Source organism: Aquila chrysaetos, chromosome 4 (genome assembly GCF_900496995.4).
Source record: "Aquila chrysaetos chrysaetos chromosome 4, bAquChr1.4, whole genome shotgun sequence".
NCBI classification, from domain to species: Eukaryota; Metazoa; Chordata; class Aves; order Accipitriformes; family Accipitridae; genus Aquila; species Aquila chrysaetos.
The window spans coordinates 9,633,060-9,653,404 of record NC_044007.1 but is presented as its reverse complement, the minus strand read 5'-3'; the positions used below and the strand labels follow the sequence as shown (position 1 = coordinate 9,653,404).

Genomic DNA, 20,345 nt, shown 5'->3' with positions numbered 1-20,345 from the left:
CAGGAGAAGACAAAAGAGTAGCTAAACCAAGCCCAGAGCTGAGATGCCCTGTCAGGGGATGTTAACCCAGAGTATAAACCCTGGGCTCTGATTATTCCTGTGAAGATAACTAGCGCTGGGATTTTTTCTTCCAATAGCTCTTTAATGTAAAATATCTACAAGTTCTTCTCAGCAGAGACCCTAGATTTCTCTTTTCCCAGTTTGGTACCCCAGCCACTAGGAGTTTTAGCCTGTCTCCTCACAAAGTCACCCAGAGCCCTATCCCTATTATCTGAACAGTTACTTGGGCTCCAGCAAATACAGTGAGCCAGCTACGACTCTTTTTGGCTAGCAGAGAGAATTGTTGCACAAAAAACCCCATGAACCTGAACATCACTGAGAAAGCAGAACATACAAAGTCAGATCTGTACAGCATGTATAAAAACCAAGACCTGTGGTAGAATAAAAGCCCTTTTGACACAATGTGTGAGATAGTATCTTCTAGTCAGCTTAATTAGAGAGGTTTTTGAACAACAAACAGAGGTGTCGAAAAAGACCATATCTGATGGTGATGGAGAACTTCAGCTTTCTTTAGGAAAATTTTGCAGCAGTATAATGACCCATCAAGCTTTGAAATGTACCAAAACATTTTCTTTTTTTCTTTTCCTTTTTTTTCTCCCAGGAGCTAGAGGAGTCAACTCGAAGAATGACTGTTTCAGCTTTCTTTCCAGCTAATTAGGAGGAACTGACTGAGGATCCAAAGGTAAAGGGTAATTTGGGAGAAAATGACTGTGAAGAATAAGATTCACTACTCTTATGAATGGGTGAAAAGGATAATTACAGTAAGGCTAGGAAGGAACTTGTTCATTTGGTAGGCAAGAGGCAGGTAGGATCTCTGGGGAAGATATAGTCCAATTCAAAGCAGGCAGGTGATCTGTTATAGGTTGTATCACATACTGAGAAGTAAACTTCCCTAATGCAAAGAGCAGGTAGGAAGCAAAGCATAGTGAGAGGTGGTTATGGCTGAATGAAAAGCCCTTAAAAGGTTTGAAAATAACAGTATTAAAAAATTGTACAAAGTGTAAAAGTAAGACCAGATGACTAAGAATGGACATAAATGGATAGTACTTTGTTAGAAGAAAAAAAACCCAACCAAACAAAAAAACAAAAACCAAAAAAAAACAACTCCAGAAAAATATACAGAATAAGTTATTCGTAGTGAATGAAAGAAAAACCTGTATAAGTACTTTTGAAGCAAGAGAAAAAAAACCAAGGAAAATAGAAGTTCATTACCAGACAGGAAGGAAAATCCTGGCAAAAGGCTAGTGACACACAGAAGGCTACAGTGGTGTTTCCTTCTCTGTAAGGCCTCATTACAAAGGTGACACATGACCCAAAGTCAGAATGAGGTTCAACAAAGACAGTGAAGAAACAGAGAAAAAGCATTTAAGGAATATTTAAGGAAGACTGATATAAACAGCTCAGCAGTTCAGCTGAAATTCATTCTGCAGTACTTATGGGAGTAGCTACCACATCATTTGTTGGTATCTTTGGTACCACATGAAGGATGGGTGGTAGTGAGAACTGAAGAGAGGCAAACATCTGATCATTCTATAAAAAGAGAGAAGGCTCTCACAGAGAAGTTCAGGTGGCTTAGCCTTACTTGGGCTGTTGGAATGAGACTCTAACACATTGCTATTACATAAGCATTAATAATAATAATGTGGTAAGAACCAGCCAGCACGGAGTTTTCAAAACAAATCAGATCAAACAATTCTAATTTGTTGTTGTGGGAGGAAGGCGAAGGAGGTGCAGATAGTCTAGGTAATTTGCATTGCAGATAACTTTTAAACTTGAATTTTAAGAGTTTAACACTGTGTCCCTTTATATTCCTAAAAACCAGTCAGGGAAAAATGTTCTAGATAAAATAATTATATTTGCACAAGTGATTGGTAAAAACCCTTGTAGAGTATTTTAGTGGGAGGTTACAGCAAACTGAAAGGGCACTTTACTCCATTTGTTTCTCTGTGTGGCATTTTTATTAAGAAGTGCTGGAATGAAGAATGTAGTGATGAAATATTGGGATGACCTCCTAGTGAAATGAAGGTTAAACTGTGCACAACACCTTACATTGCAAATTTGATGCGAGCCAATAAAGTTACACTGGTGTAGAAAGGGCAAGTGTATTTCTGTGTGGCATTAACAGCTGTGTTGCATGTGAAAAAAAGAAAAGTGGTAAATATTCTCTTTGACTCAATATTTATGAGGCCCCAACTGTAGTACTGGGAAACCTCAGCACAGAAAAGGAAAGAGAGGGATGGGTTTTGAGGAAAGGTTAACAGACCTGGGCCTGTTAGTCAAGGAAAGGGAAAAGGGAGTCAGCTGCAGAGCTGCAGAGCTAAATCCACCCTCCTTGCTTTGCCTAAGGCAGACTGTATCTATCCTCTTGTTTCTCAAAGATTCAAATTGATAAAGATACCACTGCTTTCCCAAGACATTTATTCCAGGTCTCCATTATTTTTAACATTGTGTTTTCTCTTACCCCCCCTTATCTTTAGGTTAAACCCCATTTTTCTCTCTTCTTTTGTAGGCTTTTTTAAGATCTCTGAACATTCCTTTTGCTCTTCTTTGAGTTCTTTGCAACTTCTCTAAGCGCGTTACCCATCCCTGATTATCCTCCTTAATATACCTCTTTTAAGGAACCACCAGTTCTCTTTAACACTTTTTGTGTAGATTGGCCTCCCATAAACCCTAATCTGTCAATTCTCTGAATGTGTTGAAGTCTGCACTCTATTGTTTTGTCTCTTTTTATTGATCTTTCTTTATAGTCTAAGGTTTGTGAAACTTGCCATTTCAATGACTCTCTTAATCTTTCCATTCTTCAATCATTATTCCTTCTTTATTAGAAATAGAACTGATAAAACCTCTAACTATTTGCTGGTTTAAGTTTCTCTACTGAAAAAAAACCAACTTCCCAGTGCATTCCAAGGATTGGATGGACTGTCTTCTTTTTCCAGAAGTCCCCTAGGGAGCAAAAGTTCGGGTTTTTAATCAGATGAAGCCCTGCTTTCTGGAAAAGTTCTCTCAAGGAGTCTGATCCACCTGGATTTCACAGTTTGATGTCCTGTACAAGATTCCTTCTATGACAGCCACAGTATTCTCCTTCCTTCTTAATTACTCAGACATTTTCAGCAGTTCTAACCCACTAGATTTCTCTTCTGTACTAAGAATATAACCAGAACGTAAGAATACCCGGCTCCTCAAACAGGTAAAGATGTGGAAATCTTTGCCACAAGCTTTAGATTTGATTAAAATGACTGTGAAGAAAGTGAATGTGTCCATTTTTCCTTAGTTTCTAGGCTGTCAGTCAGAGCACCATTTTCTTTTATTTACCCGTTGAACTTTTTGTATTTACAGTATTAGATATCTACACTTTTCGTATCAACACGTCCTATTTGGAAACTCTTCTCCAAGTTTTAGCGAGCCAGTATTGCCCTTGCTTGCTTTCTGTCTTTCATCCACATGGCATATTTCAATTAAAAGGTTAACAGGTAATCATCTGGGGCTTGAAGAAGCAGAAGTGTCAGCCATATTCCAGTTTAAGGAAGACAATGATAAACTATTCTATGTATTCAGTAGAGGAGGACAAGAAATATTTGGATCACTTTTTCAGCAAGAGAATTAGAAAAAGTTTCCAACTCTAAGACAGATAAAACATAGGGATGGATTTTGTGGAATATGCTTCACTAAGAGGTTTAAAAAAATGGGTTAGATGAACATCTGTTGGCAGTCATCTAGATCTATTTGAAAGATTAATATCATTGCGACACATGAACACAGAGCTACACAAAGTTCTTGGAGACCATTCCAAAGTGGTGTAAATATAGACATAATTAATGGCTTCATGTCATGCCACCTCAAAAAGTAAGTAGCCTGCCTAAAAACAGAAGACATTGCCTCTTCAGCATAAAAAATATTGAAAGAAAAAAAGAACCCTTTAACAGTCAAAAGTGATTTCACTGTTGTGATAAAGAGATTTCACAAAGGGTAGTAAAGAAAATGTGAAATGTCAATACACCAAGTAAAATGTTCTTTAGACTATTCACAAGATCCTGATTGAGTTTGAGGTCATTATGTAAACAGTATCTTCAGCAGAAGGCAGAAGTCTGCACAGAAAATCTAAGTAAAAGAACATTCTGCTGTTATTAATAACTTTAGAGGGCAAGATCAGCATTGTACTTGAATATAAAATTCAAACCTCTCAAAGTTTTTGGTTAAAGAATAATGGCTGAAAAATGTTTGTTTGGCTTATTCAGAATTTCAATTTTAATATATTGGGAAAAGAAGTTCTAAGACTTGAAAAAGAGGTGTTGAAAGACTGTTGTGGATATATGGCAAGACTAGAAATAGAGCCTATCTGCTCTTCTCTTGTATTCTCCCATCGGCACAGGTAGCAAATATATATCAGTGTATTATGGCGGGATTAGCAAATGACTTCTCAGGTTACATGATGCCTATTTTTTTTTTTTTCCCTCAAAATTTGTATAGTACGAATAGGGAGATACAAAAATTATTTGGAACTAGATGCAAAGTCAGTATAAATTGTAAAGAACAGTGCCTTTTTTTCACCTTCTGGACTCATAGCAACTGAGGACCCTGTTAGCTGACTTAATTTGACTGAAAATAGGCCTGTTTTCCTTAGTCATTTTTCTTCAAGCCCTTTGATGCCAATGCTTAGCATCAGATGGATTTTCAGACTGAAAATCACAAGTCCTGAGTAGAAAATCTGAACGGCAACCAGAAAAATTAGGCTGTCAACCCTTTGTTTTTAGTAACAATATTTTTTGCTTTTATTTGCTCATCTACAAAATGAAGCTCTATTATTAAAAACCTTTGGGATTAGGGTTGGAAATCATCATGAGCTGAATTATGGTCACTAGGCAGAAGCTATACCTTCAGCTAGTGGCTGTTCTCCCAGCCGTAATGAAGCTATGACAATTTGCCTCTGAAACATGGTCCTTCACGACTGATATCTTTAGCCCTTTTGTTCTTTGCATTTCTTGGTACTTTGCTTTTCTCCCTATTCTAATGTAGCAATGTATAGGAATATATAATATAGGCATACAGGTATGTGGGCACATGGTATAGGTATATGTAAGATGCACTAACGTACAATGATATTCTATTTAGACAAGTTGATTTGAGAATATCAGCATTGACTTCATCAGCATTAATCTAATTTTACTGCAATGTTGCAAAGGGCATGATTGAACTCGTACTTCCAAAAGAATGAATCCCATCATCAGGAAGCCGCTCATTAATAGGACTCTTGGGGACAGATGATGTCAAACGTTTTAGTTATAACTGCATAAAAAGAGCTTATTTTATTACTACTTAGCTAGGGATCCTTTGGAGAATACCGAATGGGAGAAATCCAGTCTTACTTCCTAAGAGTTGCAAAGTATTATAAAGTTTGTTCACACAAGTAAGGGCCAAAATTTTGGGTTCTCAGTGTACATCTATTTTTCTATCCAGCCTTTTGCTTTTCAGAGCCAACATTTAAATCATCTTGTTGATTACATGGAATAATGTGTGCACTAAATTGAATGTTAATGTTGTTTTCTGTGCTTACTAGGAAGAAATGGTTCCAGACACCTGTCTCATTTTCTCCAGACACATCTGGGAAATGGTATGATTTGTGGAATTGTGCTCAGAGGGTGATAAAGAAGCCTTTGGTTAAAAGGTGTTTTATCTTAGACTTGACAAAGTAAATGACGTGGTGGTTGTCAAATCAGGTAAGTTTGTTTCTGTTTGTTCAGGGGCGTTTTGTTTGTTACGTTGTTAGGGTTTTTTTAAAGAAACAAACAAGCATGTCATTTCAAACAGCTTTCTTTTCTGAGAAGGTAAACATCAACAGCAAAAGACAAAATGAGACCACCCTGACCTCCTTACGTGACTGAGAGCTGCTAATTCTAAGAGTAGCTCAGACACTGGAAATTGCTACAGACTCTTACCATGCATGGCAGAATTCTTGGAAAATCAAATATGCAAGTTTCCTCCAAATAAGAACACATCGGTTAATACCCATATAGATGTATAGCACACTGAGGATGCATTTACCTTCTAATCCCTTAGCGTAGACATTGACCTGCTGGACAGATATGTGCAAATTTGAATTACGGCTTGTGGTAGCAGTACTACTTCAGCAGGCAGTCTCTATACCCACATACCATGGTTCTTTGGTATGAATATGGGAATGATAAGGCATTAAAATCTCTGATGATTGTGTGGGCTTTCCAAAGCAATGGTGACATCCCATATTCAAGCACAGCTGGTGGCTTTGTGCGTACCAAGAAGGTCTGAGAAGGCTTCTGGGGAGAATACCTCTTAATGTGGGTGTAAGAATCATTCAAGTGGCATCCTGAATAAAAATCAACAAATAATGTAACAAAGAAAAGTATCAGGGTGAACATGGTATTTCTTTCCTGTTTATTGAATAGCTCTGAGTAGATTGTGATCTTGAATGCATCTGTTGCTTGAAATATGAGGTATTTATGCAGAAACAATAAATATTTGCATTTATAAATTCAGGCTGTGATTTTTACTAATGAGACAAATAGCTAACTTAGGGCTTTCTTAGTCAGTATCACAGGTAGATGAAATAAAATAAAATAGAGACTACTGGCGTTTTTACGTATTTCAGTTAATATTAGTGGCATTTGCACTAAGCAGAGAAGAACGATTTATTTCAAAATGCACCTGACTAGCTGTTTTTCCTCTCCTCCCCTTTCTCTTTGAATAGAAGACAGCTGTGTAGATATTGAATGGAAACTTCTTTCTGGATTTCTCCACTACTGATGTTTTATTTATGTCATTTCATTTTTTTGTATTACATCTTGCTTGAATTCAATAGTTTTACAGTGAGCTGTACTCAGTAAACTATTTGGAAATAAAGATTCCAACCTATTCCAAATCAATCTATATGATGAAAAACTGAATATTAACTGAAAGTACTTATTGCCTCTTTGCTAATATAGCACATCTCATCACTGTCATAGATCATTTGAACTGACCTGACGCAGCGTAATAGAAGATGAACTTTTCAAGGGGGATCAAGAATATCTTCACAAATTGGGTGCAAATGTCTGTAGAATGTGATCCTTACAGTGAGCACTAGCAATTAATGTAGGACTTATAAAGTGTCACAGCAGGTATTATTAGCCACATTGGGCAGTATTAGTTTGGATAAGATTAAGTTTATTTGATTTGATGGAAAAGCAGAAAGACATTAAATTGCATTGTGAAGGTTCTGCCAAACTAAAAGATGATGCAAACATAAAGGACAAAAAGAAATTCCTGAAAGATTATGAAATAAACAGAAATCAATAAGAACAACAGTCTCAAAGCAAGAAAGGGAAGGTTAGAAAGGCATTACAGATAAGAAATCTCACTGCAACAGGCTGTAGGAAATATGTGCAGTAATGGGCCATGGTGGTTAGGCAGGCTGGCTATTGGGCTAAAAAGATAGTTTTGCAGTTTCTTTCGAGATCTGTTCAGAGACCAGATGATTGCTGTTCAGATGTCAGGTGTCCAAGGGCAGCCCTAGAAGAAACCTCAGGGTGTCTTATACATTCTCAGGACTCTTGTGCCCAAACAACTCGGGTTTACTTCGGAAATAAAAATGTAAAATGTTTCTTCCTTATGCAGCACTACTGAAGCTGCAGTTTGATTTCAGCCTGCGGTGGAGTGTACAACTGGCCATCAAAGGTATATGGTTTCAGAAAAGATGCAAGAAAAGACACAGCTAGAGAAGAGGAATGGGCAGAGAGGGTTTCCAGAGCTAACTGGACAAGCTTAGTTAAAAACGCACAGAATATTTAGTGTTACATAGTCACAGACATAGATGCTGTTGTAAACCTATGCTTGCAGTCACATGCAATTGATAGGAGCTTCTTTGATGTAAGACTATTTTGTTCCACATTTGAGGTTGAAAATCCATGTGGGAATGAAGAACCGAAGATTGAGGTGCAAAATGTTCATGGTGGCTTTACCAGAGGCTCACATTTCCTTTCTCATACAAAAGAATAGCACACAAAAAAACCCCAAACTCACTGAAACCAGCTGATTCCCTTTATCATCATCCCCTTCTTATTAAGCAATTTTTTTTTTTTTTTTGAGGCCAGGAAATTATTAAGCTGACATTAAATACATTATGAAAGTTTAATTTGCATGCAGCCTAAGACAGACACCCTGATTCACTCTCTGTCTGGCACCTCCTTTCTCCCAGCTAACAAAGGACACAGACTTGGTTTTTTTTTTTTTTTTTGCAAAACGCTGTCTGTCTTGCAGGCATTTCCATGTCCTAGAGCCCCATTTCTCTCGCAGCAGTGCAGCCAGTGGATGGTGTACAACACACAGAATCCAGGAGCGGTACTGATGAACTGGCGACTCCGTAGGAAACGAGCAGATGGTGCTGTCTGTGCTCAGGACAGTTGTATCTGCTCTCCATGCCCAGGCGCCGTCAGCGGGGCTGCAGGGCGGCCTGTGTGAGGAGAGGCCGGGGCTGCCCCGTGCCGGACACAGCCGGTTCCAGCCGGTCCCAGCCGGCTCCAACGGCCCCACCGCAGGACACAGCTGAGCCCCTCAGCCAAGCTGGGGGAAAACAGGTTCCAGAAAGGGCCGAAGGCGGCACAGGCAGAGGAGGAGGAGGAAGCCGAGGAGGGAGCAGCAGCAGCAGCAGCAGCAGCAGCAGCAGCAGGAGGAGGAGGAGGAGGAGGAGGGCGGGAGGCGGTGCAGGCCCGCAGCAGGGATCCCCTGCAGCCCTGGAGAGACCCCGCTGGAGCAGAGACCCACCCTGCAGCCCGGGGAGGGCCCCACGCCGCAGCAGGGGGATCTTTCCTGCAGGAGCGGCGGCCGTGGAGAGCCCGGGCGGGAGCAGGTTGTCCCTGAAGGACTGCAGCCCGGGGAAGGGCCCGCGCTGGAGCAGGGAGACGTGTGAGGAGGGAGGAGCGGCCGAGAGGGGCTGGGGGGGACGGACCGCAACCCCCGTCCCCAGTGTCCTATTTTCTCCCCTGTCCTGTTGAGGAGGGGAGGTGAGAGAGCAGCTGGGTGGGCATCTGGCAGCTGACCAAGGTCAAGGCAGCACAACAGTCAATGAAAGCTAAAAGATTTAAGAAACGGTAGCTGCCTCGGCTTAGGCAGATATGCTGCTGGCACCTGCAAATTTGGTAGTTACCCTATCAGCATTAATCATGTAAAAAACTTGTGATTTCATTATTTTGGATGCTGTCACCACTCAGTTTTCCTCTTCTTTTTGGTAACAGTCAACAAACCTCAAATATGTTAGCTGAGATGTAAAGTTTGTTGGGACTGAAGAAATCTAGCCAGAATGATATTGAAAGGAAAAAAATGCATTTAGGTATTTCTCTGTAGATTTCCCTCTTGATTTTATTCCCTTGTATATGTGGAACCCAACTCTGAAGTGTAGTATTTTTATGAAGTGGGTTGTTGACTAATATATTTCACAGCAGGAAAAAAAAGCCCAAGAAAATAAGCAGTCATTCTGGGGTAAGCTTTCAATTAACTGATTCTTGTCTAAATAGTGTCTATTTCAATCTCTGTTCTCCTGTAACTAAGGACAGAGCAAAAGAAAAGCAAACAAACAAAACCCAACCCACAACAACCCCAACAACCCCAGAAAATGCAGAGATAAAAGAAGAACTCAAGTGCAGGTGATGAAATTCAATGTATATTACAGCCACATGTATGCATAAGATTCAGTTATTACAGATTGGAGGTAGATTCTGTCATTTTCACCCATTCTAACATCCATCAGAAATCATAGCAAGGAGATTATTAAATCCTGAGCTAATATCTTAACTGACATTACAAAAGCACCACTGGCATAATTAAAAAAAAAAGAAACCAAAAAACAAAAAACAAGCAGAATTTAAAGAGGTGTCCTGTATTAGCAAAATAGTTAGATAAGTTGATTCAATAGCTATTTACCCTATCTAATAATCATTATTAATATTAATATTCTTCTTTATATTGGGGTTTTTTTCCCTATGATTATTATTACATTTGTAGTTTAGGTACAAACCACAGCAATCATCTACCATATAGCATTAAAAAAGGGATTAATCTCATTTTACATAATGTGTCTCCAGTGTTGATATCTTTGTCTGTCATAGATGTTTAGGCTTCTCTTCTAGTAAACACAGACTGAATAAAGGGAATTAATGGTGTTTCAGGTGTGTTTCATCACATGAAATATAAGTAAGTAAGTAGTACATGCTTTATGATAAGGGAATTGTGTTCTGAACTTCCCTGCTGAATTTGACAAGCTCTCTGTATTGCCTAAAAGGGATTGAAGTGAAATGCTCAAATATATTTTGTATTGAGATATTGAATGTCATCTTCTCATGGTCAGCTGTGAGTTTCAAGCATAACTTTTGCAATGTCTTTGGACAATTGAACGACTGTTTTACATGTAGTTGGTACTTGTTTCCTCTTCTTTACAGGATAGCTGTACAGGCAGCAGTTGGATTCAGTTTTCCAAACTGTGGCTTACCCAAATAAAATGTCTGGATTAAAGCAATTTTTCATAGTGTCAAGGTTCCAAAAGTGACCTTCTGTGTCTAGGTAAAGGGTAACTGATGTCCCTTGTGTTAGCCTTCAAAGCTAAAAAAGAAATGTCAGAATAAAACTAAAAAAGGTTACTGCAAAAATCAGTAAGTTTTTCTACAGATTCTTCCTCTTTCAATCTATTAAAGCATCAGAGAGAGCTTGTTTTCCCTTGTAAACTGTAATATTATCCTACCAACTAAAAAAATCTTTGTCTTCATACAAGAAGCCTGTGTATCTTCAATAAATCAAGAACTGGGAAAACACAATCAGTTCCCTAAGTCACACTTGCTTGAAATTTATAAGTACAAATCCTCTGTTTTCACCTCTGCCTGTTCTGCAGTCTATTCAGGAAGCACTCTTCCACATTCCAGCACAATATAAGCACTGATGTGGCCAAGAAAGACAATAAGCAAAGCAAGTAGGTAAAAGCTTCTCTTTCTCTGATACAGTTTTTAGCACCTTCTCATAAAATGGCTATGAATAAAATAATCTGCGTTTGGAAAAACAGGTGAGTTAGTCATATGTGGATACAAAAAGATTTTTTTCAGAAAATTCATGAAGAAACTATATTCCCAATTCATTATGGCAGTTCTTTTTGCATTTTGGACACAACAATGGTTTTTCCTTTCACTACAAAAAATCTTTGCTAAAGATAGGTAAATCTTTCCAGGTATCAGCTTCTTAAGCTCAAATTCTGTTAAGAATTGACCATTCTTAACCATTGACCATTCTTCCCAACTTTCATCTCATCATCCTCTTGGTATTGCAACAGGTTCCATTTGTCAGCTCATAGCATTGCAAAATTCAGATAATACAGATCTTCTCTGAGTGCATAACATGGAATATTTCTTTTGAAGATATTTTAATTTTTATTATATTCTCCAGGGTTTTTTGGTAACAGAATTTCTCTTTCCAACAACTTAAAGCAGTAGAGTTTTATCTTACAGTCAAATGACATAAACCTGTTTTCTTTGTCCTACAAGGTCATCAGCATAGGACCCTCCTTAGACTAAGTGTTCTCTTATATAATAAAGAAATCTTGGAAAAACTATGGGCTCACTTTCTTCCCCTCAAAAGGAACCTGGAATGAACTAAATTAAAAAATCTGTCTTGTTTTTATAAACAAAAGTATGTTTGATTCTCTTACATAAATTGAGATTATTCTTTAAAGTTAAATCCATTTCAATATCTTGTATATGCCCTTTCCATGTTCTTCTTTGTAACCATTAGTTACTCTTCTCAGTACTCCAAATTAGCTCTTTAACATTAAAGAACTGGGCACCCTTCTCCTAACTCAGCAAAAAGTATAAGACAAAGCAAAAAATAGAAGACAAAGTATTATGTGAGTGTTAGGAAGGCTGTACTGTTCAGGTATTCATAGTTTATATTTTGATGGAGAATGCACAAACATAGCTGACTAGCATTCAGAAAGCTTCAGTACTGTGGTTTAAGCAATACTCCTGCAATGAGTACCAGCTGTAGAATCCGAACCGTCAGCACTTTAAAATACAGGATCAATAAACAGTGAAGTATTAGAGTGAAATCATGAAGACTAGACTTTCACTAAGCAATAAATTGGTTCACAAATATATAACAAGGGATTTGGACTATGTGCAAGGAAAATTGAATATGAGGAACAGTTGCTAGTGTATGAATGGAAATGTCAAAACGAAGCAACAGAAAATATACAACATAAATGAAGGAGATTTACTTAAGGCAGAGAGCAAACACAGTCTCTATGCTGTGGTTACGCAGTATTTAAGAAAACAAATCATAAACATGACAAAAAGTAACAAAGCAGGCTAGGAATGCAGCTCACAGATCTGGTTTTAGTGTATATTCAAAATCATATCATCCTACTTTATTAAAACAAGCCGTTTTCAATAGTCTTGAATTTGGTATCGCTACAGCTCTAAGAGAATGAGTTAGAGTCTTGTCTGGCTCAGTTGTCATGGAAACAATTATTTACTTCCATCTGGATAATCTTTATCATTATGGACCCGAAGCTAGTTGAAAAAGTGAATGAACTTCTATGATTTCTGTAATTTATAAAAAAAGGAAGACAAATTGCCTAGATCCTACTACACTTATATTAATAGGGCAATTGTGTTTAACCCAAGATTAAAAAAAAAAACATCAGACTGGCCCTTTATTTCCTGAATGTCTTTTCAGGTGCAGATTCTGCTATCATTAATCTAATTTAAGATAACCTTGATTTGATGACAAGACCTACTGTAACAGTGAGGTTATCCCTGCATTAATGAACCTATCCCTGTGTGAAAACCAGAGGTCACCTGAATCCAGACAGCCTATGGATGCATTTGGTTAAGACATGTCACATTTTCTAACCAACACCAAAGGAAAGAATGGCAGGGAAAATTTATAACTAGGTCCTGCAGGGATAGTCTTCAGTAGGAGTCAGAAGCAAAGTTTGTATTTATGATCTTGAACCATAATAAAAACCTTCCTCTATAAGAAAACTCCCACATCTAGCTGGCCATCTACAGCAGCAACATTGCATAAGGCACCACTGTGTGAGTTGTAATGCATCCCTCTTGCACAGGGAAAAGTCATTTAGTTAGCGGTGCAGCGAACACACTTAATCTGGAACTCACTGTGTCATCTCATTAAAAGCTACGCTGTCGCTTTTGCAAGTTGACTTGTCAGACTAGACCTCCACTTCAAAGAAGCAGCATTTTAAATCCTAAAGCGAAACAGATTACTCTTATCACTATGTAAGGTATTTCAAGTGTGTCTGTTATGGGCTGACATGTAGGGGATTAAGGAAAAGTGAATGCTATGTTTATGTCATTACAGAATGATATTGCAAGAGTCACTTATTGACTAAGCAATTTTATCAGGAAGTAATTTGATTCAGGGAAACATTCCTATTAATTTCTTTTGTAAGTTAACCATCTGGATCAATGATTGTCTAATTCAACTCTACTCCAGTTGAAGTAAGTCTGCTAATTCCCTGTGCTGGTGGGTAAATACGGATTGGTATTTTCCAAAACATAAGGCAAACAAAATTTTCATTCATTTAAAAAACAAACAAACAAATTGAAGGGCTGGTGACTGAACATAATGACAAAAAGAAATTGTTCTTTAATTATTTCATAAGCAAATGAAGAGTTGCCTGAAGATGCTAAATGCAGATATTCAGTCCAGGCCCTTGCAGCACACAGGCTTGGAGGGACTTCAATCCATCTGCTGACTTGGATCTGCAAGGTAGAACACAGGAGTGCACTGCTGATTGACCACCAATTCAGACACAGCATTTTATGTTTTAATTTTATAGGCTGTTCCACAGACATTAGGAGATAGAATATCAGTGAGGTGCTATTCAGGTCCTAAAGACTGAAAATGCACTGCAAAAGCCACTGAGCTGAAGTGTTCCCTAAAATAAGAGGTGTTGAGATAGACCTGTATGCTGGAGAAGTCTTGATACAGAATGAACCATTCACAGACATCATTTGTGCCAAGGCCTCAGTTACACACTGGAGGCAATCAGGGTCATACAATATAGTAAATCTGCTTCAAGAGGAGTACAAGCACACACACATTTGTGTTTGACACTGTCTGTAAGTTGGCACACTGATCACTCCAAAATATCTAGAGACAAAGCGTAGCGCAGATGGGCGCTTGTTTGAGTGGCTGTCTCCACAACAGTACGAAGTCAAACTAGTTTACAATAGCCACCACTTCATGGAAATGTGTTTGGCTGCAGTATTTCTCAGACATCATAATTTAATTTACAACTTTTATCATGTGAGGAGGAAAGAGTCTGAGGCCGGAGGCTGGATTATCAGCTAATACTCACTTGCAAGGTGTTTTAGAGAGGACAGACGAAAGCAAAGACATTGCAGCATCTCAAGTGTACCTGAATGCCTGCATGATGTTCCAGGCTGAAGGACTGAGCTATAATACAAAGTAGAAAAATAAAACTTGTGCAAAAATGATGAAGGACACAAAATCTTGATGTCTATAAATAGCCCCTGGAAAAGATCAGTTTTAGCCTTGGACATGGCTAAAAAGAGGGCGTATGTCCCTGATGGCCATTATCTAGTATGTAGAAATTCAGCCTTCTACAAAATCCACAAAAGCACCAGGTCGCTGAATATTAACATTTTTCATTATGGTTTTTCCCTAGTTCTTTGCAACCGCCAAGCCTACTTGCTCCAGGTTACAAGTTTTTCGTATATGGTATAAATTCTTGTATATTGTTTTGCTTCCCTCCCTCCACAAGGGAATGTGCAATCAGAAATAACATAATGCATTTATGACACTATTTTTCATAATGAGAGCAAATCTATGGATTAAAACCTGAATTCCAGTACTTCCAGCCAGGAATATTATTACTTTCTCCATATGTATATGTTCCAATTTTTTTAATGTGACTCCTTTCACAGCTTCACATAGTTTTGAAAGATAGGAAAGGGACAGAGATTGTGTTGCAGCACCGTGATCCTCATTTCCCTTTCACCATCCCTTTATCTTGTATGAAATCAACACAATGGGCAAATTACATTTCCTAAAATTCACCATAGTTATGGGATTCCTATGAAGTACTATAGTACTTCACAAGCAAAGATTGTCTCAGAGGAGGTTGTCTTCATCGAGGACAATGGTGACCAGAGCATCTGACCTGTTAATTTTATAAGACATTAAGATGACAAAGATCTAGATTCTAATTAGTTTCATACTATAAGAAAACTTTTGATGTGGGTTTTGTTTATTGGTGGGAAGGGACTGAAAGATGCTTTGCCAAACACACTTTACTTTGTTGAAACAGCACAGTCCATCAAACCCACCTAGAAAAACATTCTCCTTATATATGTGATTCTACTTATACTAGCTTTGGCTGGGTTAAAATAATTAAATATGCTCAAGGAACAAGCCATATATTTTTATGACTTAGAACAGAATTCACTACATTTCCTGAGCTATAAAGCAAAGTTTTGGTTTTGAATGGCTGAACAGCTGCAGATTGGATGTAAATGGTGTAGACTAGAGTTTAATTTAGACATTGATGGATCATCTAGGATCCTGCATCATCTGAATGCAAGTCCATCTCAGTTTTGTTTCCCAGCAGTGCCCAGGGCCCATAGGGAGACCTTGTTATCTCCTGCTTGGGTGCTACTCCCAGAGTTCTCCTCTGGATTAAAACTAGAAAAGTCTGGGGGTGACCTCCAGTTCTCAGTTAGAAAGACTTTGGTGTGTGTCTCGTGGCAGCAACAAAATAGGCACTGCTGAACTAGACAACCAAAAAGCTATCATTTTCCTAAAATGTGATTGTTGGCTTTGCTAAAACAGATTGAACACTTCAGAAAATAGACAGGGACACTGCACTACTATACTATCTAAACGGTTATAAACTTGGTGTAAAAAAATTTGCTTTGCTGAGAATTGTAATGAAAAAGCCTACTTATTTCCTAGATTCAATTTTCAGATTTCATGTATTAGAAGTACCAGAAATCCCCTATTGAACTGCAGTAAGATTGCATTGCTCTGATATCTTGTTTCCAACTGCACAAGTTTGGGGAAGGTTGTAAGAAATTTGCAGCAAGCTGAAACTTGCAGTATGGCATAGTAACATAGAGATCAGAATACCATTCAAAGATTAGCTCAAGGCTGGAAGCAAGAGATTTACACCCCTCTCACTTTGCTGTAATTCTAATGAATGATGACTTTTATAGCCAGAATTGTTACCAATCCTTTTCTAAATCCTCTTCACTTCCAGCCTACAATTGCTTCCTGAAGTAAAGGGTTCTATCAGATAATTACAGTAGGAAAGTGCACTTACTCCCTCTTTGCAATTTTCAGTTCATCACATTTCAACTTCTTTTAACATCCTCACATTCATTTGCTATGAAACAGTGGGAACAGAATTTCTTGTCTGACCTTTTCCAGATTATTCAATATATGTACATTTTTCTTCTTATGACTTAATTTACTTATTTCTTTCCCATACTAAACAATCCTGTTGTTTTCACTTCTTCTTTAGTTTGATAGTTACTCCAGGTTATTGGACCCTTGTTGGCACTTCTCAGGTCCTCTAGCTGTGCTACAATACCCTCTTTAAGATGAGATGAGGAGCAACATATTCCATTCAAGATGAGGTCACTCATTATGTAGAGAAGTTATGACATTCTTATTCTCTGTTTTCATTTGTGACTTTCATTTTGTTTGTTTTTTCTTGACCTGAGATTGAAAGTAAAACAAGGATCTCTACTGAATTTTCATGTCAATTTAGTATATAAGTAGCTCAATTTTATTCATATATTATGCAGTACTTTGCATTTATCAACAGTTGGTTGCATTCAGTATTTTCTTGACTGCTAAAGCGACTTGGATTTTTTTCTAAAGTTTCTTGCAGCCATCTCTGGATTTGACTAACCTATCAATTTTGTGTCATCTCTGAGGCATTCTGTGTTCTTGCTAAACAATTCTAAATGAAAGGTTTTCATAAGACTTAATGTAAAGTGGAAGTCCTAAACTTTACATTTGGTTAGATAATCAGTACATTAAAATGAGATTCATTACTTGTGTAATTGCAGTGACATAGTTAGCATTTTACCTAGGATGCTTCTAGCCCAACTGTAATGTTGCATATGTTCGTACATAAAACCAAAGATACTAGTAACTGACTTGGATCCTGATTCAGGATGCCATTTGAAGTGAATGGCTTCTGAACACTTTCAAATGTCTTGTTGAATAAAGACCAAAAATTAAGAACTGCTTCCAGTTGCTTATCCCATGCAGTACTTTTCTGGTCCCGTGTTCTTCTTAAACATGAAAAATGTTGCTACTGAGACAGACAGTTACAATTACCTATACCAGAAACAAAAGACAACTAACAAATTTGCCTTCACTTTTTCAGATGGCAGACAAAAGAAATGTAAGATTTTTCGTAAATATTTGAGAGCAAAAAACAAAGCTTCTGTCCTTCACTGAAGTCATTGACAGGATTAGTCCAATAGGTTTTGTTCTGTGTATAAATTGTTCAAGTGTCTTGTGTGTTAATTTTTTGCACTGGTGTACAGCTCCTTAAAGAGATGAGGCAAGTGTAGTGGAATTCATGTTTTATAAAAGAGCAGCTTTTAACCTTGGGATTGAGAAACACTTAGAGATTATTTATCGCAAATCAGCATCATAAACCAGCAGTACTTCACATGGAAATCACATCATTCAATGTAATTGTGAGCAACAGCTGAATGTTGGTCAATATGTGCTGCATTTTTAAGTCTTAAGATGCAAATTGGAGACCTGTATTATTCAGGTAGAACAGCTTTATTAATAAAGACTTTAAATAATTTTCAGCCTCCAAAGTGGTCATATGTCAGAACTGAGACACTCAGACTTGCTCAGGAGAGGTTTTTGCTTACCACAAAGATGCTTTCATCACATGGCAATTAATTAATTGTGTCTTAGGGGATTTGCAGGCTCCAAGCCTGAAAATCTTTGCACTCAGGTACAAAATGCTCATGACATGGCAGTTACAATACAAAGGATAGTCCTAAACTTCAGCTGAAAGCCAACACATGTCTTTCTCAGTTTAGCAAAAGTTCTGGCTGTCAGATCTCAACACAGACAGCAGAAAGCAGGTGAGGTATGTGTGTCATGCAAAGAACATTTTCTGTTCATTGTGCATCCCCCCACTTTTCTACAGTTCCTATTAGTTTTATTTTTCAAACAATGACAATTTGTCCCTTTACCTACAGGTTCCAGGGGACTGGCCTCAGCTCTTTATTTCAAGATGCCCAGAGGGAGGCAACACAAGTAGTAGCTCTCCTGCCTCTGTGACCTTCTCAGGGAGCAGATCTAGTTGGTGCTTGGCACTTCCCTGCCTCCTTGCAGTCTGTTCCTTCTCAAATGTCCTGTTTTCACCAAGGCCAAGAGCACTAGGACAAAATAAGAGCTACTTCTGCTGGAAATCCTCCTCAAATATAAGTGCCACTTTCAGGACCTTTCAGTTTCTTAGGTAGAGCAGAGACACCAAAGGCAAACAATGTGGCCCCTCCTAGCAACTGAAGATCCAAGTACTTTGTCATAGTCAAAGGTTACAGAACTCCTTGCAGTACTTAGCACAGTTGGGGGCCTAGCCTGGACCTCAGATGTTGTCCTGGTTTCAGCTGGGATAGAGTTAATTGTCTTCCTAGTAGCTGGTACAGTGCTATGTCTTGGATTCAGTATGAGAAGAATGTTGCTAACACACTGATGTTTTCAATTGTTGCTAAGTAGTCTTTATAATAAGTCAAGGATTTTTCAGCTTCTCATGCCCAGCCAGCAAGAAGGCTGGAGGGGCACAAGAAGTTAGGATGGGACACAGCCAGGGCAGCTGGCCCAAACTGGCCAAAGGGGTATTCCATACCATGTGATGTCATGCCCAGTATATAAACTGGGGGGAGTTGGCCTGGGCAGATCACTGCTCGGGAACTAACTGGGCATCGGCATCGGTGAGCAACTGTATTGTGCATCACTTGTTTTATATATTCTAATTCTTTTATTATTATTATTGTCTATTATTATTATTATTAGTATTATCGTTATTATTATTATTACTTTCTTCCTTTCTGTCCTATTAAACTGTCTTTTTCTCAACCCATGAGTTTTAATTTTTTTTTCAGTTCTCTCCCCCATCCCACTGGGGTGGGGGGGAGTGAGCGCACGGCTGTGTGGTGTTTAGCTGCCGGCTTGCGTTAAACCGAGACAGACATTCATGTGGGGGAGAGTTGGAGTTTCCCTTCCTTAAGGACAGTGAAGCAAGCACTTCACTGCAGAGAAGAGGTGAAATCCACCTGACCAAGAAAGGGAATCACATCTTCATGACTGACATTGCTAACCTGCTGATGGGGCTTTCAACAAGCTTCACAGGGGAGTGGGACTACAGCCCACAGGTAGAAGACACTTGTTAAGTCTCTGGGCAATAACAGAGAGGAAAGATGCTGCTGGAGGAAGACCATCAGGTTATGGGTTTCTCTGACCGTAAAGATACTTCCCACAACTTACACTGCCTGGCACAGTCCGGAGGATCTGTACCCATAGTCCTGTAGTTGGTTGCATGAGCATTAGGGAAACCATTTCTGGCTACAGAAACACATGCTGGGCCTTCCCCTGGCTCGCTTTATCATTGTCATCTGCCCCAAATGGCTCAGCCTATTCTGTTAAGATGCTAAAGCGGAGAGAGCACCTTACTTGTTTGAACACAGAGAGGTCTGGAATGGTTGTCTCTGAATGATAAAGCCCACGCAACACTCCCAAGAAAAGTAAAAATCTTTTTGCTAGATAAAATTTTGATATAGGCATTCAACAGCATCCTGAGTCCTAAACCTCTCTTCACTGTCATTTCCTTGGGGCCTTCATCATTCAGTTCTCTCTCTCAGCTTGGATTCTGTAAGCACTATTAACCCTATTTTAGGAAATCCACTGGCAGGCACAGCTGTTGTGGGGATTATATCTGTCTCTTGATCTCTGGAAAAAGAACTGTAAGTGCTTGTATACCCTTGCAGTATTACTACTCTGATTTATGCACCTAACCTCTCTACACCGCCTAAAATACCTAACACCAAATGCTGCTAAAAGAATCAAGCAGATCACTGTTCCTTCTCTCAATCCATCCCATGTTTAAAGATAAACTGTTGCAATCTAATACTCCTACAGTCTAAACTACCAGTGACTGAACAAACAAGGGAAAAAGCAGTTTCATAAGTGGTCTATACAATGCATAGGGTGTGGGC

At 38.6% G+C, this 20,345-nt stretch overlaps 1 long non-coding RNA gene across 2 annotated transcripts; it reads left to right on the top strand.

Annotated features, from left to right (window-relative positions):
• Positions 1 to 677: 677 nt before the first annotated feature.
• Positions 678 to 6,785, top strand: LOC115340811. 2 transcript variants are annotated; one of them, XR_003923190.1, is made up of 3 exons: positions 678 to 742; positions 5,615 to 5,774; positions 5,883 to 6,785. It is a non-coding gene; the product is annotated as an uncharacterized LOC115340811 (long non-coding RNA). The 2 variants fall into 2 exon arrangements; XR_003923189.1 differs by having other exon boundaries at positions 5,866 to 6,785.
• The last annotated feature ends 13,560 nt before the right edge of the window (positions 6,786 to 20,345 follow it).